A 21,196-nucleotide genomic window follows, 5' to 3' on the forward strand; every position below is an offset into this window, starting at 1 on the left:
CACCTATTGTAATAGTAGTAACAATCTGGCCCTTGGTAGTAAGTCACGTTAATCTAAGATTATTCTGATAGTTCTAATAACGGAAAATTGGGATACAGATCATCCCATCCATAGAAGCATCCCTGGGACCACAAATCTTTGTCATCCAAACAGCCTCCTGAGAAGACGTTTGTCTCCGCTGGGAAGGATTCATTCCAAGCAAGTCATGGGTACAACAAGCCACTATCTTCTCAGGAATCTTTCGCAAGCCATATTCTCCGGTCTTCTAAGTCCCGATGAAGTGTACAACCGAAATGAGAGTGATTATCGACCAAAACACTCTCAACAAGAGATATCTGGTACCTCCGCCAAAATTCCATACGGAAGTTATGGTCGAAGTTGAAGACAGGAGACTGGCTTCTAAGCCTAGATTTACAAGATGCCTATCTTCTCATCCTGATACACCCATTCTCAGGGAAATATAGACGATTCTCGATCAATGTCCGATGCTTCCAATTTCAAGTCCTACCATTCAGGGTAGCAATAGCCCTGTGGCTATTCACCAGGATTACAGCGCCAGTCGGCGGCAGACCAAGAGAAAGCTCAACTACATCAGAACATGATATTCGTGGTCCAACTTATGACCTACCTAGGCTTCCTAGTCAATCCTTCCAAGTCCGAGACTACTCTGGTTCAAGACATCATATACATCGGAGCAAGATTCCAGCTAGACAGAGGATATCTATGCCCACCAGAGGATCGATTCAACAAGACTATCAAGATGATTCAATCACTCTCAAGTCAACCCAGCAAGTCTCTTAGGTGGTGGATGTCTCTTCAAGGCAACTTAGTCTCTACAGGATATGACCCTCAGGGGAAGGCTGATGCTACTTCCTCTTCAGACATAGATCAACTCTCTACGATCCCATAGCCTAGAGTTCTAGACTCAGTAACCTCCCAGATTACACGAGACCTCCATTGGTGGAATCACAGAGAGCATGTGATGAGTGGCATCCCCGATCAAACACCTCAGAAGCTTTTGCAAGATCCTGGAGACCTTCATACTCCCTTATATATGACAACAGATGGGACAAGTTCGTCCAGTGGAGGAGACAACAAGGGATTATAACTAATGCCATATCCATCCCGATGGTAGCATATTTTTCTACTACATCTACGTCAAGACAACAAATTCCGACACAGGACAACAGAAGGTTATAGATCAGCCATTCATTTCGTACTTCAACATGACAGATTATCAATCAGTAACCATCCCATTGTAAACAGACTTATGAGATCCTTTCTACTAGAAGATGTTCAAACACCTCGTATCTTCCCCAAATGGAATCTATCTGTGGTACTGTCGGCATTGTTTATGGAACCTTACTAGCCCATGGCTAAAGCTACCCTACTCCAAAAAGCCAGGACTGCGTCTTTCCTCCTAGCCATGGCAACAGCAGCAAGAGTTTCGGAATTACATGCCATAGACTATTCTAGTCTCACCCATGATCAACATTGGGCCTCAATAGCTCTAAGATCGCTCTCAAACTTCGTAGCCAAGAATCAATCTACCATGATGAGACCCAGACAGACTTTTATGTCCCATCAGAGCTCTTAAGTTATATCTCGCAGCTACAGACCCATGTAGACGCCATCAAAGGAGGCTCTCCTTATCTTGTAAGACTAATTCCAACAAGGACATCACCAAGGCTACAATAGCGGGATAACTAAAAGCTAAGTTATATACAGGCTCAGAATTCCACACCAGTCTCAGATCCTGCTCAGCTCACGAAATCAGAGTCCTAGCCAAGACTCTCGCTTCATGGACATCAGTCTCAGTAGAACAAGTAGTTTCTAGCTGTCAATGGGCGTAACAAAACACCTTCACTAGCTTTTACTTGGGTGACATGCAGCCAGACTTACAAGGCATTTATTCCCTTGGTCTGGTTGTCGCAGTGCAAACTATCGTCCACCAATAGTTTTACCCCTCCTATCAAAAAAAGGGGTTGTAGGATAGATTAGAAGCACCTTGAATATCTCTCCAATATGTCTCCATTAGACCAGAAGTGACATCGTCACCAGAAGCGTGAACATAACCAGAAGTGACATCAGCGCCAGATATAGAACAGGGTTCATCTAATCAGGAAATGACATCTTTGGGTAAAATATAGACCAAGAGAGACGTCATTACCTAGAAAATGGGAAGTGACGTCAAAACTGGAAGTGACGTCATTTACAATGATAACTATTGTTAGATATTTGTCAGAATCTGGTTTAAACAGATTGAACTGTATTTCTGGAGCACAATATAACAATCCTCTAGATACACTCTGTGTGGAAATCCATGTGGATCACGTGTGTCGTTTAGGGATATAAATACACTGGTTTGGTCACCTACCATATTGTCTTGAGTGTAGAGTGCACCTTTCTCCCCATAAATACTGCTGTGTAAGGGGTGGGGGTGAGGGGGAGGATGGGTGTATAATACATGCCTGCCATTGTAAGTTGTAGCAGTATCACAAGAGATATGTGTCCCGCATTAGCTTCCTTACCACAAGCTGAAGGCAAGTGATATGAAACCAAACGTGGGACACATAAAACCACATACATGTATACCCTGAGTTCTACTGCTACAATGAATTTATATTGCCGACATGTTTCATTCTGCCATTGTAAAGTAAACAAATTGAAAGTTGATAAAAAAAATATCTGTTGAACTTCTGCTGTGTCGCATGACTTTCATTGACTTGTAAACAGCTAACAGCTCTTGGCTTCAGTGCAGGGTATAAAGGCTTTATTCACATGCTCAGAAATCCATGTGCAATCTGTTTTCTTCATGTCGGGATATAAGGGATTTATTCTCCTGGTCAGAAACGTATTTCCCTCTCAGGCGGTATACATTATATTTTATCAGGAAGCAATCAGATCTACATAATTTTATAGATTGCCCCCAGTAGCAGCACTGGAACTCGCTCCCCTTGAATCCAGTGGGGAGGAGCCTTTCCGCTGTCCTGAGGGGACGGGTCACGGGAGAAAGAAAAGGAAGAGGAGAGACATCCCCTCTCCCAAACCAGCCTCCCGTCCAATCAACGCCACCGCGTCAGCAGAGTCCCAGACCTCTACGCCCGCTCTAACCGACTTGTGCGCCCAGACAACCACGCCAGAGCCCACTCCCCTTAGCGAAGGCCAGACCCAGACAGATCCTATCGAGGTCCCTGCTAGGGTAAAGAGCTTCCAGGAAGTACTAGTAGAGAAATCAGACATCCTGATCAAGCAAGGAGTCCCATTCGTCATGATACACAAGAAGGGGGGACAGGACGTCGAGTACGACATCACAAGCTTCACAGACTTGTACCACTTCTTCCAGAATAGTGGTGTACTGACCTCCAACCACTTTGTCGCCAACACCACCACCCTCCTTGAAAAAAAGAGTCTCTACCAGAATCCCGACCCCAAGGAAGAGAAACTGACCAAGAGACTGCTACAAGGACGCCGCCGCTAGACTTCTAGCTACACACGCTCACCAGCCGACGCCGTGCCTTCCCACGCTTGACCCCCTCCCCCCCATCCACATTATTGAATATTTTTTTATCACCCACTCCCACCCAGCCAAACCCCAAGCCCCCATAGCTTTATTAGATTAGACTGTAAAATTATATATTTTGGGGGGTTGCACTTCTTTATCTATTCATTACACTTTTTTTCCCCCAATAGCATAAGTGCTTCCCCATGTGCATTAGTCGGAAAGCGCACGTTAAGTCTCCCAGAATGATGATGATGAGATGTGAAGCAGAATGGGTTTGACGCTCATACCAAGCAGACCTCTCTCCCAGCCCAGAGGGTTATGCCGACTCTCTGTGGCACCCTCAGCTATATTCTAAGATATTGTAAATTATTCATTGTTAATTGTTCTTGTAAATAAAATTGTAATTAGTCTCCTGTGACTCCGTTCTTTGCTGACTAATTCCCCCAAGAAAACCAGGACGCCATTTGGAAGATTTTGTTCATTCGAACAGAACCATAATAATTGTACAACAACCAAAGATCTTTCAACAAGAATTGACAATTGCTTACGAACATTATGTAAATTGGTTGCCATTCGTGTGTTCTAAAATCTGTCTGCATTGCCTTAAATATCAAAGTGACTATATCAAAGTAGTTTATCTGTACAATGACAGCCACAAGAACCATATCATTTAAAATAGGACATTAACACAACTAAATGTCATGTGTCTTCAGAAATCAATGTTACTGTTAAAGTCATTTGCTCTATGAATTATTCAGGAAGTACTGGCAACATATGTTCATGATTACTTTTGTTAATACAGGATGTCAAGCAGGTTATACTTGGGCTGATTTCCATCAAAGATCAATGTAGACAGGTTGTGAATTTAATCTAAAATTGTTTGAATTTCTGTGATTACAAGGCAGTTAAATCAGTATTGATGAGTCTTATGCCTTCAACAACACTTGTGGACAAGGTCAAGGTTCTACCATCAGTCCGATTCACTGATGAACAGTTTGTTACGTAATAATTCTGATCTGTGACATTTCCCCTCTATGGTAGATGTGACTATGGTATGTTTAAAGTAGGGTGCCCAGTAGTGAAGATAATAGGGAGGGAGAGCACAAGAAATTGTGCCTCTGATATGACAAGGATAATTCAAGGCAGTGTGTTACCATAAGAATGACAATTGCATGCACCTGTACGCGCCATATAGATCATTGCCACCCCTCGCACAGCCTTGAAATCAAGAGCCATTTAGCAACATATTAAGTTCATTGGTGATGTCCTTGGATGACATCATATTATACATGATGCTAAATATACTTCGTGTACTCTTTGACAGTGTCAGATTTGATGGAAAAAAAACTTGTGATATTGGTCTTGAAATCATAACACCTTTATGAAGAAGGAAGCCATATCTGTCAGGGTTTTATCGTCATGGGTACTGCTCTAACTTTAATGAAACTGATGAACACTTAAAAGCCAAAACATTTTACTGATTTTTCTGAACGGCTCTTCCCAAGGAATTTCTGGAATGTAGCTCTGCTACGTACTGTTGCACCACGCTCCACCTCCTCATGCTTTTCCTGAAGCCTCCCCAGTGAACATCCTGCTCATTTGTTGGTTCAAAGAATCATTTATTCTGCTTGCCCAGATTTTGTTATGCTGAATTGATTTTCCTTCAAGCTGAAAGAGAAAAAATAACGCCGCACTCAGCAATATTCCAACTACATGACGGCGGTCTGTAAATAATCGTCTTTTACAGCAAGCATGGATTGCTGAAGACCTATTCTACCCCAGATCTTCTTGGCTTAGTAGGGGGTTATTTGAATGCCTCTCCGGATAACATGGTTAGCTTGCTACATGCCATAGAGTCAAGGAATACAATGATATAGTCTGTGTGCTGGAAAGAAATAGGAACAGATCAAGTTATGATAGTTTAAATCCATCTGAAAACAAGATAAAATCATGCTTAGATTGAAGATTTTTGTGTTACTTTCTTAAGAATTATGTGGGTTGCCATACAAAACCGAGTTAAGATCATATCCATTCAGATAATAATACATGTTCTGTCTGATATTGTCATATAACGGACAAACAAAAAGTAGTGGACAGAATCTTCACACTGATGGCCACAGAGACAGTTAGAGTGAGGCAATAGATATTGAGTGAACATGTTCCAATTTAAATCGCCTCCCAAAGCTGAGGTGAGCATGTATGTGAGTAAAAGTGTTCCATAATTAACATCACAATTAAATCTTTGTCAAAACTCCAAGTTTCTTAAAGCCTGAAAACGTTTAGCAATTCCTCGTTTCATCTGGTAATAAGTTCCATAGTCATAAACTACAGTAGAACACGGATATAGCGAACACGGATATAACGAACACGGATATAGCGAACAAACAGATACAACGGACTGTTAAAAAATCCCTGATTCATCTCCTATATATTATCATATTAAATTTACGTATATAACGAAGTCTCGACAGAAGACTTACGTATATAGCGAACTGATATCTGATCACCAACAAGCGATCTACCACAAATTAGTGACATGTATTGCAAACTGAGAAATCTCACTCAGTGTCAAGTGTCTCTGAAAATTGGCTGTATGCAATCAGAGGCAATTTACTTCATTTACTATTTCATTCAATAATTTTTACATTAATTTCAGTGAAATCATGTGTGAAGTGTTATTTACAGCAACCATGGTCAGTTTACCGCTATTGACGCCTTGCAACAAACTTAAGTTGGAAGAGAATGGTTACATATATCACAAATGCAATACTTTGACTTGTTAAAAGTCATATTTGAGGCAGTTTGACTGTTATAGGGGCACAGATCTAATGCAATTCCCTGGACTGGTTGTTGCCTTTGTTATTGTTTTTTCCCCCGTGAGTACCCGGATGATACGTAACGCAACTGAGCGTGACCAGAGACTGGGCTACCATCTGCAAGGACAGCTAAATAAACTTGGAGGCTGGAGGCAATATTTGTTTTACGCATTTTTGCATAAACACTGATTGGTTAACTGTGATCTTTAAAGATTTCGACAAAGGGTGCATGTTAATTAATTTCTTCAGCCTAAACAAACAGACAAAAAGAACGGCGGAGCTCATCAGATGTCGTCATTTGGAAATACCCCAGATGGTTATAGTTTAATACTAAAAAAAGTATCGGTGCAGTGAATGCATTTTCGGATTTTGGATTGCGTCGATAATACGATTACTACTCCCTTGTTGTCATCCATGTTTTCTGGTATAACCCTACACTTGGTTATTTGTCGTCATTCAGTTGATGCTCAGTAAATGAATTTATTACAGGTACAATTAGTGGTAGCACCACTTAGATTACCTGACTAAGGTTCCCATTTGGCATTTATTGTGTCTGGGGTAATTATTCAATCTAAATCCAGGTTTGAAGTGAGGTGAAAAGTGTGTTATGTAATATGCACGTGGCAGCCCAGCAAGAGGTGAATGATCAGTTGATTTACTTTTTTTTGTAAATTAACGGATTGTTCCTAGTCATCAAAGGATTAACAGAAAATACGTTGATTGATTAATCACTGTTATCTTGCACAGTGGATATGTCAAAAGTGAGTGTTTACATGTCTAGGTTTACTAAAACAAAGGGAATACACTCATACCATGGTGTGAAGTGCTTGTGTAAAAACAACATACTTTGTTCAAAGGGTTAACTGATAATACGTTGATTGATTGATCATTGTTATCTATCACTCAATGGATTTTTTAGGAACCGTGGACGTTATGAAAATAGTTGTCACGTGGGCTTTCTCAGCCGACCCTTGAGACTTGACACCTATGTGAAACACCTGAAACAATCCAAGTGATCAGTTGAGAAACAAACACAGGTTATAATATCCCGAAACGATATATATCTTTTAAAATATTTGATTGTTACAGAGACACGTGACACGTGATTTCTTTGTACAGCTGCAGACGAGTGGGATATTGTTCCTTTGTGTGGATATTCACAGATACATTCCTCGAACAAGGAAGCTGCCTAAAATTTGTACACAAAAATTTGGTAGGTTGTAATTATGATATTTGCATTTTGTTTTCCTTCATTTGAACCGATTCGTTCTTGTTTCTCTATGTCTTGGTTGGGAAATTCTTCAATGCGCGATAGACGTTGTTTTCACAGGTCTTTTCCTTTGTAAGCGTGTATATATTACCGTCAATTTGTAAAATGTGATTCTCTCAGGCAATTTATAAAATGTGTAAATATTTCAGTCATTTTGACTAAAAAATCTGTCCAGATTGATTAAGACGATCAAAAGGGCCTACAAACATCACAACAGATTATTATGTAGGATTAGAAGCCAAACAACATAGAAATGTACTTTTCAACGTAACATTTTCAGTCTCTTGGTGATGTCATTAAACATCAAAATGTTTGGAATTCGTTATCCTAATAATACAGATGGAAATGTTTTACAGTCACTTTGTAAAATAACTGAATATTTAGACGTTTAAAAAATTTGTTACACATTTGACAGTAAAAAAATATAAACACTATAAAAAAAACAATGCTCAGGTGAAATATTTACTTTGTGTTACAGGTCAAAATAGTGTAAACGAAAATCGCAAAATTGCCAAGCAAGTGACTTATCAAAACTTCGTCACCATTACCGATGCTACCCACAAAGATACCTACATTTCCTTATTATCTTGAAAACTGTATTTAATTTTGTTGATCAATGTGACCATACGCCCCTATTACTACCCATAAAAGTGACTAATGCGCTTAGGAATGGCGCAGCAAAGGTCGCGAACTAGTCTAGATTTCTGCTATACATCCGGGTACTCACTGGGAAAAAACAATAACAAAGGCAACAACCAGTCCCGGGGAAATGCGTTAGATCAGTGCCCCTTTAAATGTCAACAAAAAGTTTTCGCAGTCGAAGTACATGTAGCGCGGGAAGTCCCTAAGGTGACTGGTCAAATTGTTCCATGTGTAAAAATATCCGGCAATAGCGATCACCAGGTCCTGTACCAAAGTGCTATGCTTATGATTCTTATAATTTTAAATATATGTAGTGAAAGCTGCAACTGAAATAACATGATATTGGAATATATCATTCTAATAAAATGATAATTCCAGATACAATTTCTTCCAACCATTGCATCATTATTTTTTTTAAAGTTGTATCATTGGGTACTTTGTAACTGAATCATCTGTAGAAGCGGTAGGAAACGTGTACAAAGTAGTGTGTGTATTGCGTTTTGTTTTAGCCAACGTTTCGGCAGATGTTTCTGATCAATATCGTATACAACGTATATAATGAACTGATTTCTCCAGTCCCTTGTTGTTTGTGATATCCATGTTCTACTGTTCTACTTTGAAAGAAAGGTCTTAGCATTAAATGTTGTCTTGCAGTGGATAAGTTGCAAGTTATCTTGCTTTCTTAAATTAGAGGAAGATGCTACTGAATCGGTTTCAGGAATAAGTTCTCTTACCTAATTTGGTGTCAAGTTATGCATAATTTTATAAAACATTTTTAATTTTGAAGCCTTTCTTCTCTCAGAGAGTAATTTGAATTTCGTTTCATTGTATAACTTTGTATCATTTGTACCCCAGACAGCAACACAGTTGGTCCTTAATGCATCCAGGTGCAATTTCTCAGGCATGTTACTTTGCTCAATAGTGCAATTATGATCACAATATTCAAAGTTATGAAGAATAAATGATTTGTAAACTAATTTGAGTGTTATCCTAGATAAACAATATTTAAAACTACGTAGGCACGTGATCATTGGACCAACCTTTTTTATAATCAAATAGCATGCTATGATTCATCTTCTTGTAAAGTCAAGCCTAAATGTTTGTGGGAAGAGTATTCAGATATAACAATGTCTATTAATCTCAACAATGGTTTTGGACAAAGGTTTCTCAGGGTTAAATGTTACCCGAATCAGCCAAATTAGAAATTCTTACAAAGGCAGCGTTGAGACAAGCTGCTTTTTCTTTTGGATTATTTACTATTACATGAAGCGAAGAATCGTCTGCAACAACAATGTCGTTGATACATACTATGAACAGTAGTGGCCCCAAAACAGACCCATAGGGCCCACCAGCTATAACTGTTTTAGTCTCAGATTTAGAACCCGGTGCAACAACATGTTGTATTCTATTTGAAAGATATGAGTTTCCGTATTTCCAAAATTTTGTAGTTTAAATAATAGACCCATATGCTAAACTTTATTGAAAGCTTTACTAATTTCACAGAATACGTCCATAAGCTCCTTTCCATTATCTAAAGCATTAGCAAAAGTATTATATATATACCGTATTTGACGTAATAAGCACCCAGGGCGCTCTCAAAATTAGAAATTGGGGGCTCTTATTAGAATAGTATTTTGGTGAGAAAAAAACAGAGTTGAAAGATAAATTTCGCGGTTTATGCTGACAGCCTGAAATGTTTATATACAACAGATATATTTTTCCAGAATTTAATTGCCCATAATTAAGGGTGCATATAAGACACAAGTGCATATTATACACAAATAAATAAGTTTCATGTACATTGATCAATCGGAAGGGGTGCTAATTGGGATTGTTCCTTAGCCAATATACAAATGAATTTTGCTTTGTTTACATTTCAACAAGTACAGTTTTCCGAGCACAGTGTTCTTCCTCACCTAATTTATATCGTTGGATTTCATCTAGATAATTTGTATTGGTGACAAAGACCATTTGTCATTTGATTCTAAAATGTATAAGGAATTCAGGGATGCATGTATCACAGCTGAGTTTGAAATATATCTGATCTAATATGGGATTCTCGATAATAATCAGACCTGAAAATTTTGCCAACACTATCCAATATGGCGGAACTTTTTCTTCGGCGTTTGTGTTTGCGTATTTTCCAAAACATTCTAATCCATTCTAGGCGGCGTTTCAAAATTATCATAAGTGAGTTAATGACAAATGCATACCCATGATCACTAATATGCTATTTTTTAGATTCAATTCTTCGAGTAAATATCCGATATTTGGAATTTTTAAACACAGAGTAAAAGACGCTGTGAATGGTGATTTAGTAATGTGTAAAAAATGCTGAGATTTATGATGTACTGAATTTCCATGTGTAACTTTTTGCTTTGCCTAAAATGGCAGTGAATGATTATTTTAAATTTGATTTGACTTCGAAGTGAGGTTTGAAGAGGAGTGACAGAAGTCGATGGCATTAAACTGTTCCCACTAACAGTGTCACAATGGAAGCTAATTGGAAGTTGTTATTTGGAAATACCCCTGATGGTTATAGTTCAATAACAAAAAATATCCCTGCATTGAAAGCATTATTGGATTTCTAATTGCATGAATAATATGATTACCAGAATTATTCCCTTGTTGTCATCAATGTTTTCTGGTATAACCCTACACATGTGAATTTGTCGTCATTCACTTGATGCTCAGTTAATGAATTTATTACAGGTATAATTAGTGGTAGGACTGCTCATATTATCTGATAAGGGTTCCCATTTGGCATTTCTAGTGTCTAGGGTAATTATTCAATCTAAATCCAGGTCTGAAGTGGGGTGAAAGGTATGCTATGTAATATGTATGTGACAGCGCAGCAATAGAGGAATGATCAGTTGAGTTATAAAAAACATCTTCAAAGGATTAAACAAAAATAAGTTGATTGATTATTCACTATTATGTTGCACAGTGTATTTGTCAAAAGTAAGTTTTTATATGTAGAGGTTTACTAAAGCAGAATACACCCATATCTGAACATGAAGTGCTGGTGTAAAAACAACATGCTTTGATTAACCGATAATATCGCTGATTAATTTCTCATTGTTGTCTCACTCAATGGATTTTTAAAGAACCGAGGACATCATGAACATAGTGGTCACCTGAGCTATCTCAGCTGACCAATGAGACTTGATGTCTATGTGAAACCCCTGAAACAAACTTACATGGTCAGTAGAGAGGTTATAATATCCAGAAACACAATATATATTTTAAAATATTAGATTGTTACAAAGACACGTGACAGCAAACAGGTTTCATTGTAGATCTGCAGGTATTTGGGATATTGTTCCTTTATGTGGATATTCACGGATACATTCCTTGAACAAGGTAACTGCCTAATATTATACATACATCTTTGGTCGGCTGTAGCTTTGAACAGAATCATTCTTGTTTGACTATGTTTTTGTTGGGCAGTTCTTTGATGCGAGACAGACAGCACTAAGTCGTTTTCACAAGCCTTTTCATTTTATAGGTGTGAATATGTTAAAGTTATTATGTAAAATGTGATTCACTCAGGGATGAACATGATCACAATTGACTAATTATGCAAGGACTTGAAGCACCAAAACATAGAAATGTACTTTGACTTTCGTTTTCTTTTATCATTTAGCCTGCTAAATTGTTTCAGCATAAGGCGCTGTAAAGAGGTTGGACGATTTCAAACAGTCGGTGCCTCATTAAACAAGGGCCAATTGAAGAAATATTATCTACATTTTTCCTGATGGAAACTACACATTACCATCTAAAAATTTCCTGATGTTTTCAATCACACCAAGGTTAAGACCAAAGCGAACACAACATTTGTAAATTTTCGTGAACTTGTCTGAATTATGTTGTTGAAGGTGGTTTACGACTCATGTTAGGTACCTTTTTAAATAGTTAAATTTGTGCAAATTGATTTCAATAATCATATCTCTGATATCTTAATTTTAACTGAGTATAAATTCGATGTTTTTTATTGGTAAATAACAGCGCGATGGTAAATTATGAACTATTTATCCAAACGTTAAACAGAAAAAAACCTCAATTTTCGAGGTCATTGTGTCAGTTGCAGCAATTCAAACATTCGGGTTAATATAATGTGTCACGTTATAAAATTTGCAGGAAACAATTGAAAACTCATAGATATTTACCAATCCTAATGTCAAGTGTTTTGGTTGAATATTTACGACATGCGAAAATACTTATACCGTGTCATGATGCTAGCAGACGTTCTAAAATTAAACATGGTGCGCTTTGCCCAACTTCGGCATAACTTATTGCTATTTAATATCAACAAAATTTACATTGCCTTTATATATATGCCTTGGCAAAAGTTGATGATCTTCTCAATCGAAGAATGTTTCGTTTGTCATTTTCCAATTAATATGACGAGAGAAAAACAAAAATAAAGATCATGAATTCTGACAGCAATATTTCAGTAAGTGCAAAGGTCACCGGATGTGATGTCACAGACAGGGGTAGTCTGCTGATAATCGTTACAAAACAATAACAGTAAATTTTGAAATATTTCGCCTATCACATACAGAATAACTACAAATCAACACATATACTGAACAGCATTGAAAACGCACCAGCAATAAATCTTGAAATATTACAAAAACAACTTGAGCAATGACCGATTTCAATTAGAACAGACATAGACAGATAGACAGATTATTAAGAAAGACGACAAAGGAAACAGGATTACCACACAGTAATTACATTTACGTCATCACTGTAAGGAAGACACATAGGGTTAAAATGAAAAGTTATCTCCGCCATTGGCAGCAACACAGGTCATGCAACGTCTTCTCATTGATCGAATTAGTCTGCGAATAGTGTTCTGGGGCATTCCACTCTTGATGTAGTGTATCTTCAAGTTCTCTCAGGTTCTGTACTTGCGGACAACGTGAGAGGCGTTGACCCATGTAATCCCATAGATGTTCAATTGGCGATAGATCGGGTGACAGGGCTGACCATGGAAGCAGAGGCACATCATTCTTCGCAAGGTACTGTGTTGAAACACGTGCTGTGTGCGCTCTTGCATTATCTTGCTGGAAGGTGTGCATATCCTGGTGCTGATGAAAGAATGGGATGACGTGATTTGCCAATATGTTATTCCTGTAGTAAAGGGCATTAACTCTTCCACGACAAACATGGAGCTCTGTTCAATGGTTATGACTGATACCGCCCCACACCATGTCACTCCCCCCTCCCCCTCGATCTGTCTGTACAACGCAGTCATTGTTGTAACGTTCTCCACGTAGACACCACACTCGCAGTCAACCGTCAGCATTCCGTAAATGAAAACGGGACTCATCAGAGAATAGCACACCATGCCACTGCCGCAGTCTCCAATGACGATGCCTTTCGGCCCAACGCAGACGTTCATTTCGATGTCGATCAGTGAGTATGGGTCCAACATATGGACTTTGAGCACGTAGCCCAGCTGAGCGGAGACGTCAGCGCTGATCAAACACCGTGCGCGCAATTTGTTGCATTTTGGCGATTTCGCTCACAAAAAAATTAGGAATGTGTTTTGACGAGCTGTTCTTCTTCATGCTTCATCCAGAACGTCGTAAAATACTCATTCACTTATTTATTTTCATATGACTTAAGCCCAGATAAAAATACATCCATTTTCATGGTGGTGCGTTTTCAATGCTGTTCAGTATATTATCAGTAATCACCACTGATATGAAATAACAAAGTGATTTTCACAATATCATGGGCATATTTTTTAAACTGTTTGACCATGCATGCTCCCTTGACCCGGAAGATAAATCAACACGCCACATGCAAAATTCTCGGTATCTTTTATTTGAACTTTTGTTGAAATACAAGGATCACCATTCCATGTTACGTTGAATATAAATGGGTAACAATGCCTTTTACCGGGCACGTCTTACAATCCAACACCAGTTTTTGGTCCTTAGGGAAGGCTTGCTTTGGCAAGGTTTTGCCAATAATTCTTACCTTTTCAAGCGTTAATCCGGTTAATCCGATTGGTCGGTCATGTTGACATAAACAACAAACTATTTGATGTCAATATTTAAGTTCAGAATTTCATGAAAAAATAAAGAATAAATTAAATCCTTATGAGCATATACATACACAACTCATATGGACATTAATCTGGATTCCAAACAAAACAATTCTTAAGTATAATTGTATTATGAATACGATACATTAATTTCTTGTAACAGTACATGAGATTTTTGTTTGTTTAATCACAAGTACCAGAGTGGCACTTGAGTTATTGAGTTAGCCATATATTTATAAGAGAATGTTATCTTTTGAAAAAGGAATAAGGCTCATATATACGTACATTGGCAATTCTTGCTCTTCTGTTCTGTTGGAGAAAGGTACATTGAAATATCCTATCTTATGTATTTTTTCAGGGTTCTCACGAATGAAATAATGTGAAATTTATCTGACAGGACTTTCCAGGTTTGTTGCAGTATGATCAGGTGTTTGACAGTGACGCTCATGCATGGCCCTTAAGGAACATGAACCATTGTGAAATGTGATCAACAGGTTTTCATCTATCAGTCAATGTGATATACAAAAATTCAAAATAAATGCAGATCATCACCAGCTTTGGATCTGACATCTTTGATGATTTGATGGTTTTCTGAATATCCAGTCAGTATAGGTTCTTATCATGTTCTGTGTGTCTCAGCCTACTGGGTGGAGTGAAAAGAAATGACCCTGTATACATAATTACCCTTGTCAGATGTATTTGATCCTGCCAGCCACACCTACTGACTTTATGTCACCATATGTGGTTTATTTCACATACATGTACGGCTGCAAACCTGTATTTCCCTTGTATGCTATCACAGTATCCAACTTCATCAGCTGGTGTGTCACAAGTTCCTCAGTTGGTGTGTATAAAAGTGCCCTTGCCATCATGACAAATTTACAGTGTCATAAATGTTATATTTTTTTAATTTAATTAGGAGTTTTCTTTGATAGACAAATGTCAAACCATCTAACAAGATATAATTATAAGTTTAAAAGCCCTCATTTCTGAGGTGTGCATACTTTTCAGATTTTTTTTCTGCTTTTAGGACAAAACATGAGCCATCTACCTGAGTTTGGTTACCTAAACAAATACTTGTTTTAAAATGTGAAAAGGAATTCCACATTTTTATCCCATGGTTCCACGAAATCCATTTAAAATGTGCTTTTTGTACGTAAATTTTCTTGAGAGTTTGTACCCAAACGGGTATGTACTTTTGTACCCAGAATAATTGTGTATTACAGTTTTGTAGTTTCAAAGATACACATTACTTTTTGTTTGAAAAAGTTAATTTACTATCACTTTCCTTTCAAAACACTACAATTAACTTACGGTTTACCAATTTACTGGCCTCTTCTTCAGTGACAAGAATATATTACTTTCCTATCACAATCAATCGATTTGAGTTGTGCCAATGTGCACTGACTTCACTCAAGGACCACGTACATTTAGGTTAGTTATATTATGAACTTGATGAATTGTTTTATCATAATGTTCAGCTCATTGTTTGCAATAAATATGAAAAAAAAACATGAGCATACAGATTTAGGTAAGTTTTCTTGGGTACAAAATCACCAAGTACTTTTGGTACAATTTTGTTTTGGGTACAAAATCACATAGGCCCTACTTTCATCCGTTCTGATCGAAGATTAGGGAGGGAAGTAAACGTTTTAAAAACAATCCTTATATATTCTAAGTTGTCCTTCTTCTTATGTTATTATTATGGCATATCAATATGTTAAAATGCTTGCGGCTACAGTCGTTTTCAGAAAATAATTTTCAAATCATTGAGCATGGAATTTTTTACAGTTTCGGATTTAGACTTTCAAATTTGATGTTACGTACTGGTGGCAGTCACGAAAAAATATGAAACAAATAGGAGCGAAGACTGCTATCCATATAAATAAATAGTAAACAGTTGACAAAAATAGTGAATTATGTATTTTCTTTTGAATTTGAATCTGTTTCGGATTTTTTTTTATGATAGCTTACCAACTTTTGCATATTTTGCTTCCATGTGTTTCATGCGATACATGCTTCTGGTTTCAGAAGTTGTAGCTAAAATTGTAAGTATTTTGATTATTTTTCGTAAACTGCATTATTTTGCTACTGAATAGTTTATCTAGAATGTATATCAGTTCAGATTTTTTGTTTTCGTTATAAATAAATTTGGTCGATACTTTCTTAACTCAAGATGTTTTCTTTTTGTGGTAAATAAACTACTGAAAGTTTTGATATTTTGTTAGCTGAGCATATATGTATACCATACATAACCTAAAATATACACAAAGCCTACTGGTTAAACAGTTATAGCAAGTTTCATTTGGGGGTGTCCTTCAACTATGTGCCTGTCAAATGGGTTCGACAGTTGTATTGAGAGCTTTATCCCATCATTTTCTGTCTCTGGGTGATGTGGTTACACATCAAAATGTTTGGAATTTGTTATCATAATACAATAAATGGACTGATTTGTCTGTAAATTTTTAAAATAACTGAATATTTATTGTTTTCTGTTTGCCAATCAAACAGGGTTATTTTGGTCACCCCCACCTCAAATTTGACAGTTATTGTTGGACATTCGTGTATGAATAAAAGAAAACAAAAAGTGTCACTTTCATAACATATACCATATTTCCTGAGTACAATGGAAATTTTCCACCAAAGAAACAGCTGTATTGATACACATACTACACACCACAATAAGTTTTGATGGGTGTTTTCCTCCAAATCAAAGACATATTACCATGAGCAAAAAATGGCAATTTGATCCTGTTATCACACGATCTGGTTATAAAAAGTGTTCATTGTGTATCTGGACTTATGTTTGTAATCTATTTTATTAATTTTATTATAAAATTCATTCTAAATATTTTAGATGTACATTATTTTTTGTGAAATCAAGTGAAATGCTCAGCAGATCACTCAAACTCACCGTTACAGATGAGAGTGAATATGCTCCCCCTGAACAGGGGTTCATACAAATTTCATTTGAACATACAGCTATACAAGGTACTTTTAACACCTTAACTACAGGCGTTAATTGATGTTAATTACAGGAGTGTAACAGTCGTTACCTCCTCACCTGAACTGCGGCAATCCCCTCGTTCTTTGTGCTGACAGTCTGGGATGAGCGAGAGGTACAATGTCAGTACCCGAGGGCCTTGGATGAATTACCGTAGTTCTCCCAAAGAGCACAAAGAGTTTTCTTTTGTCGATGGCTTTATTCTATCACAAGATTGATCACCAACTTCTGGTCATGATGTTCTAATGGACTTTAGCCGCGAAGCTTCAGTCCTGGCCGAAATACTGGAGGTATGATTTGGTTTTTCCAAGAGTAAGGTCGAGATCGTGGTGCTCAAGTGGTGCTCCAGTCTCCATGAACCTTGGGTCTCCCCGTCTTTTTACCCCCCAGCTTACGTCAAGGTTTTACCCATTTTTTTCATATTCCATTGGTCAAACACCTTTCCCCCCTCACCGTAGGTCGTTCTTCCCCACTCTTATTCAATAACCAGCACCTTATTCGGCTTGATCTGAAGTCGCTTTCACCCTTTTGGAATTCGAACTATTTCCCCCCAATACCATATATGTCTCAAGTCCCTACCGGTTTAAAAAGGTGCAAAAGCCCCAAATCAAAAACGGCCAAAGACGGTGAGAGAACGGCTAGATAGTGGCTAGATAGCGGCTAGGGAGCAGCTGAGGAGACTACATCTGGACTGGTGCTCTGCTCTCGGCTTGTTGTCACGATCTTTAGCCGCTTTTGATTTGGGGCATTTGCGTCACAGCTCTACTCATTTTTCCATCTATACTAGCCACATTAAGAAACTGTGCACGGAGAAAATATAGATATAAGGGCACACCGTCCATATATGAAAAATAGGTTTGAACACAGCAATTATTGGAGACATTCAAACGCTTATGCACGTGCCATGCAATATGACGTCATTGATGGGGGCCCATGGACGTGCAATGTGTTACTGCACGTGCATCATGTGCAGCTGTACACAGCATGTGCAACTCAAATTTGGAAAGCATGATCTGTGGTCATTCAAAAATTCAAAACTTCTCAGGAGCAGACACAAGCATGTCACAAGCAAATCATGCCAAGATTGACAGCTGCACAGCGTCATGAAGCCATTGGAATGATCCGAGCGGGAATGAGGCAACAACAGGTGGCAACACATTTCTAATGCCATTGTAACACGATATCGGCATTGGTGAGGCGTTATCAGAACACAAATGATGTTGCCGACCACCAACATTCAGGACGTGCCCGAGTAAGACGACAAGACAGGACAGATGGATTCGAGTTACACATCTCCGACACAGGTTCCAAACGGCAGTAACAACATCCCAGACAATTCCTGGACTGCGACGTATCCATCCCAACACTGTCAGGAATCGTTTACGTCAGTATGGGATTCGACCACAAGGCCCTGCCATACGTCCCATCCTGACACACCGTCATCGAGTCAAGATGGTGTCGAAATCATGTTCGCCAACCTCGAATATGGTGAAGAAATGTTGTCTTTACAGATGAATCGAGGTTCAACATTTCCCACAGTGACGGGCGCCAACGTGTCTACCAGCGTTTGGGAGAACGTTATGCACGCAACTGTTTTGTCGAGAGGAATCGTTTTGGAGGTGGCTCTGTGATGATTTGGGGTGGGATAACAGCACGGCACCGAACCCCTTTGGTGGTTGTTCAGGGCCATCTCACTTGTGTTGGCTACAGAGATCAGATTCTGAGGCCTGTGGTCATTCCTTTCCTGCAACGTCATGGCCCGGGATTGACATTTCAACAGGACAACGCTCGTCCTCACACGGCTGGGGTCGCAATGGATTTCCTTCACCATAACAATGTCATGTTACTGCCATGGCCTGCAATTTCTCCAGATCTCTCCCCAATAGAGCATGTGTGGGATGAAATGGAGCGCCGTCTGCGTCGTCTTCCACATCCTCCAGATAACGTCCGTGACTTGGCACAGGATTTGAGGAGGATATGGCAGGCCATTCCCCAGGCCTTCCATGCCCATTTGTAGGACTCCATGCGTCGCCGATGCACTGCTGTGATTCACGCACAGGGTGGTCATACCCGTTATTGACTTTGTGACTTTGTCGTATGACCCCCTACTCCATTTTGATCTTCTGACGTCATCGTAACAGATGTTGTTCAGGTCCCGTTGACATTTTCTTATGGTCCGATCATTCAGCTGCTACAGCGTCTGCATCATTTTGTTCTTGCTGTGTTGTATTTCAATCCAGAAATTTATTTTCTCTGTGCACAGTTTCTCGATGTTGCTAGTATATCATTGGTCAACCACCTTTCCCCCCTACACTAGATCATTCTAACCCACTCATCTAATAACCAGCACCTTATTCAGACTTGGTATGATGTAACTTCTCACCCTTTTGGAATTCGAACTATTTCCCCACCCCCCCCCCCCACCCCCCCCCCCACCCACAATACCATATATGTCTCAGGTTCCTAACATCTCCGTCCCTCTCATCTCCGTTCCACTTTTTATCTACTTCCCATCTGGTTAATCGTTCTTCATTAATGCATAACCCTCGACCTACTACCCTCACCCCTGGTTATTCGTGGCCAAGTATGTTCCCCGTAGTCTTCAACTATCAGAGTTGCCCGTCTCGTGTATATATATATCAATGTGTTATGTTCATATCTCACTGGTTTCAACTCCTCTTCTTGACCTTTACATACAGTCACGTAGGTGTCTTAATGAATTGTTAATTACTTTAATTAGTTGTTAATTACTGTACTTTTATGCCTATAATATGACCCCCGTTCTGGCGAAGAGTGTGTCCCCACACTCTAAGATAGTGCCAATTCTTGTTATAATATCTGGTATACATGCCCTCTTATTTCTATGACTTATTGATTTAACTTCCCTTTAATTATCTAAATATGAATAACACTTTAATGCCTATGATACAGCAACTAAAATCAGATTACTGCTGTTGATGCCTTGAAAGGAGCTTTAGTTGACAGAATGGATACATATATCATAAGTACCATATTTGGACTCGTTGAAAGTCATGTACGTATTTGTTAGTGTTTAATTATTATTTGTCAACAAAATGTAATCGCAATCAAAATAGCAAGACCAGGAGAAACCTTAATGGTGACTGGACAAATTGTAAAAAATATCTGGCAACAGCAATCAGCTACCAAAGTGCAATGGTTTTGGTTATTATGATTTTAAATATATATAGTAAAAGCTGCAAGTAATATAACATGATATGGGAATATAATAACTCGATAAAATAATAGTTTCAGATATGATTCTTTCAATCATTGCATTAAAATTCTTTTTAGTAATATTATTGAATATTTTTTAACCAAATGACTGGTAAATTTGTATAAATTATGTGTACAGCCAATTGCTATTTTCAGCTTAGTTTGCAAGAAATTCCTCTTCTAAATTACACAAAGTAAATTCACTCTTTGCATATAAAACAATGCCTAGCATACAGTAAATCTAAATGGTAAATCATCATGTCTAGTGATATTTTATCTCAAATTTATCTCGTGTATACACTAATCAACAACAACCAAAAAGTCATTCTGGCTGCAGTTATTATTTTATACTGGTTACCTTCGTTAAGATATCCGTTTTCATGCTTAGCGAGCATAGCGCTGAAAAAAAGTCAGACCAGTCAGATTATATTCCATAGTAAGCAAATTTTGGATCTGCAAAGCACAACATATCCCGTGATGATCTACCTCTGAAGCTGATCCAGAAAGGTTCTTGCAATGATGTGTGACAATGGATGAAACCTAGATTCACCAGTTCCAGTCTTGGTCAAAACAGTGGAAGCATTTAACATCACAACCACCAAAGGAGGCGAAGACTGTCCCATCACGTGAATAGGTTATGGCCTCCATGTTCTGGGATGCGAAG

The 21,196-nt window shown here is 38.4% G+C and overlaps 1 protein-coding gene across 1 annotated transcript in view; it reads left to right on the forward strand.

The window, feature by feature from the left end:
- Nucleotides 1-21,196, forward strand: part of LOC139454212 (ATP-dependent RNA helicase DDX1-like) — a 417,258-nt gene that overhangs the window by 336,534 nt on the left and 59,528 nt on the right. The gene's annotated exons all lie outside the window — the stretch shown is intronic.

The sequence above is a fragment of the Haliotis cracherodii genome, unplaced genomic scaffold (assembly GCF_022045235.1).
Source record: "Haliotis cracherodii isolate W230 unplaced genomic scaffold, xgHalCrac1.p SCAF_10, whole genome shotgun sequence".
In the NCBI taxonomy this organism is placed as follows: Eukaryota; Metazoa; Mollusca; class Gastropoda; order Lepetellida; family Haliotidae; genus Haliotis; species Haliotis cracherodii.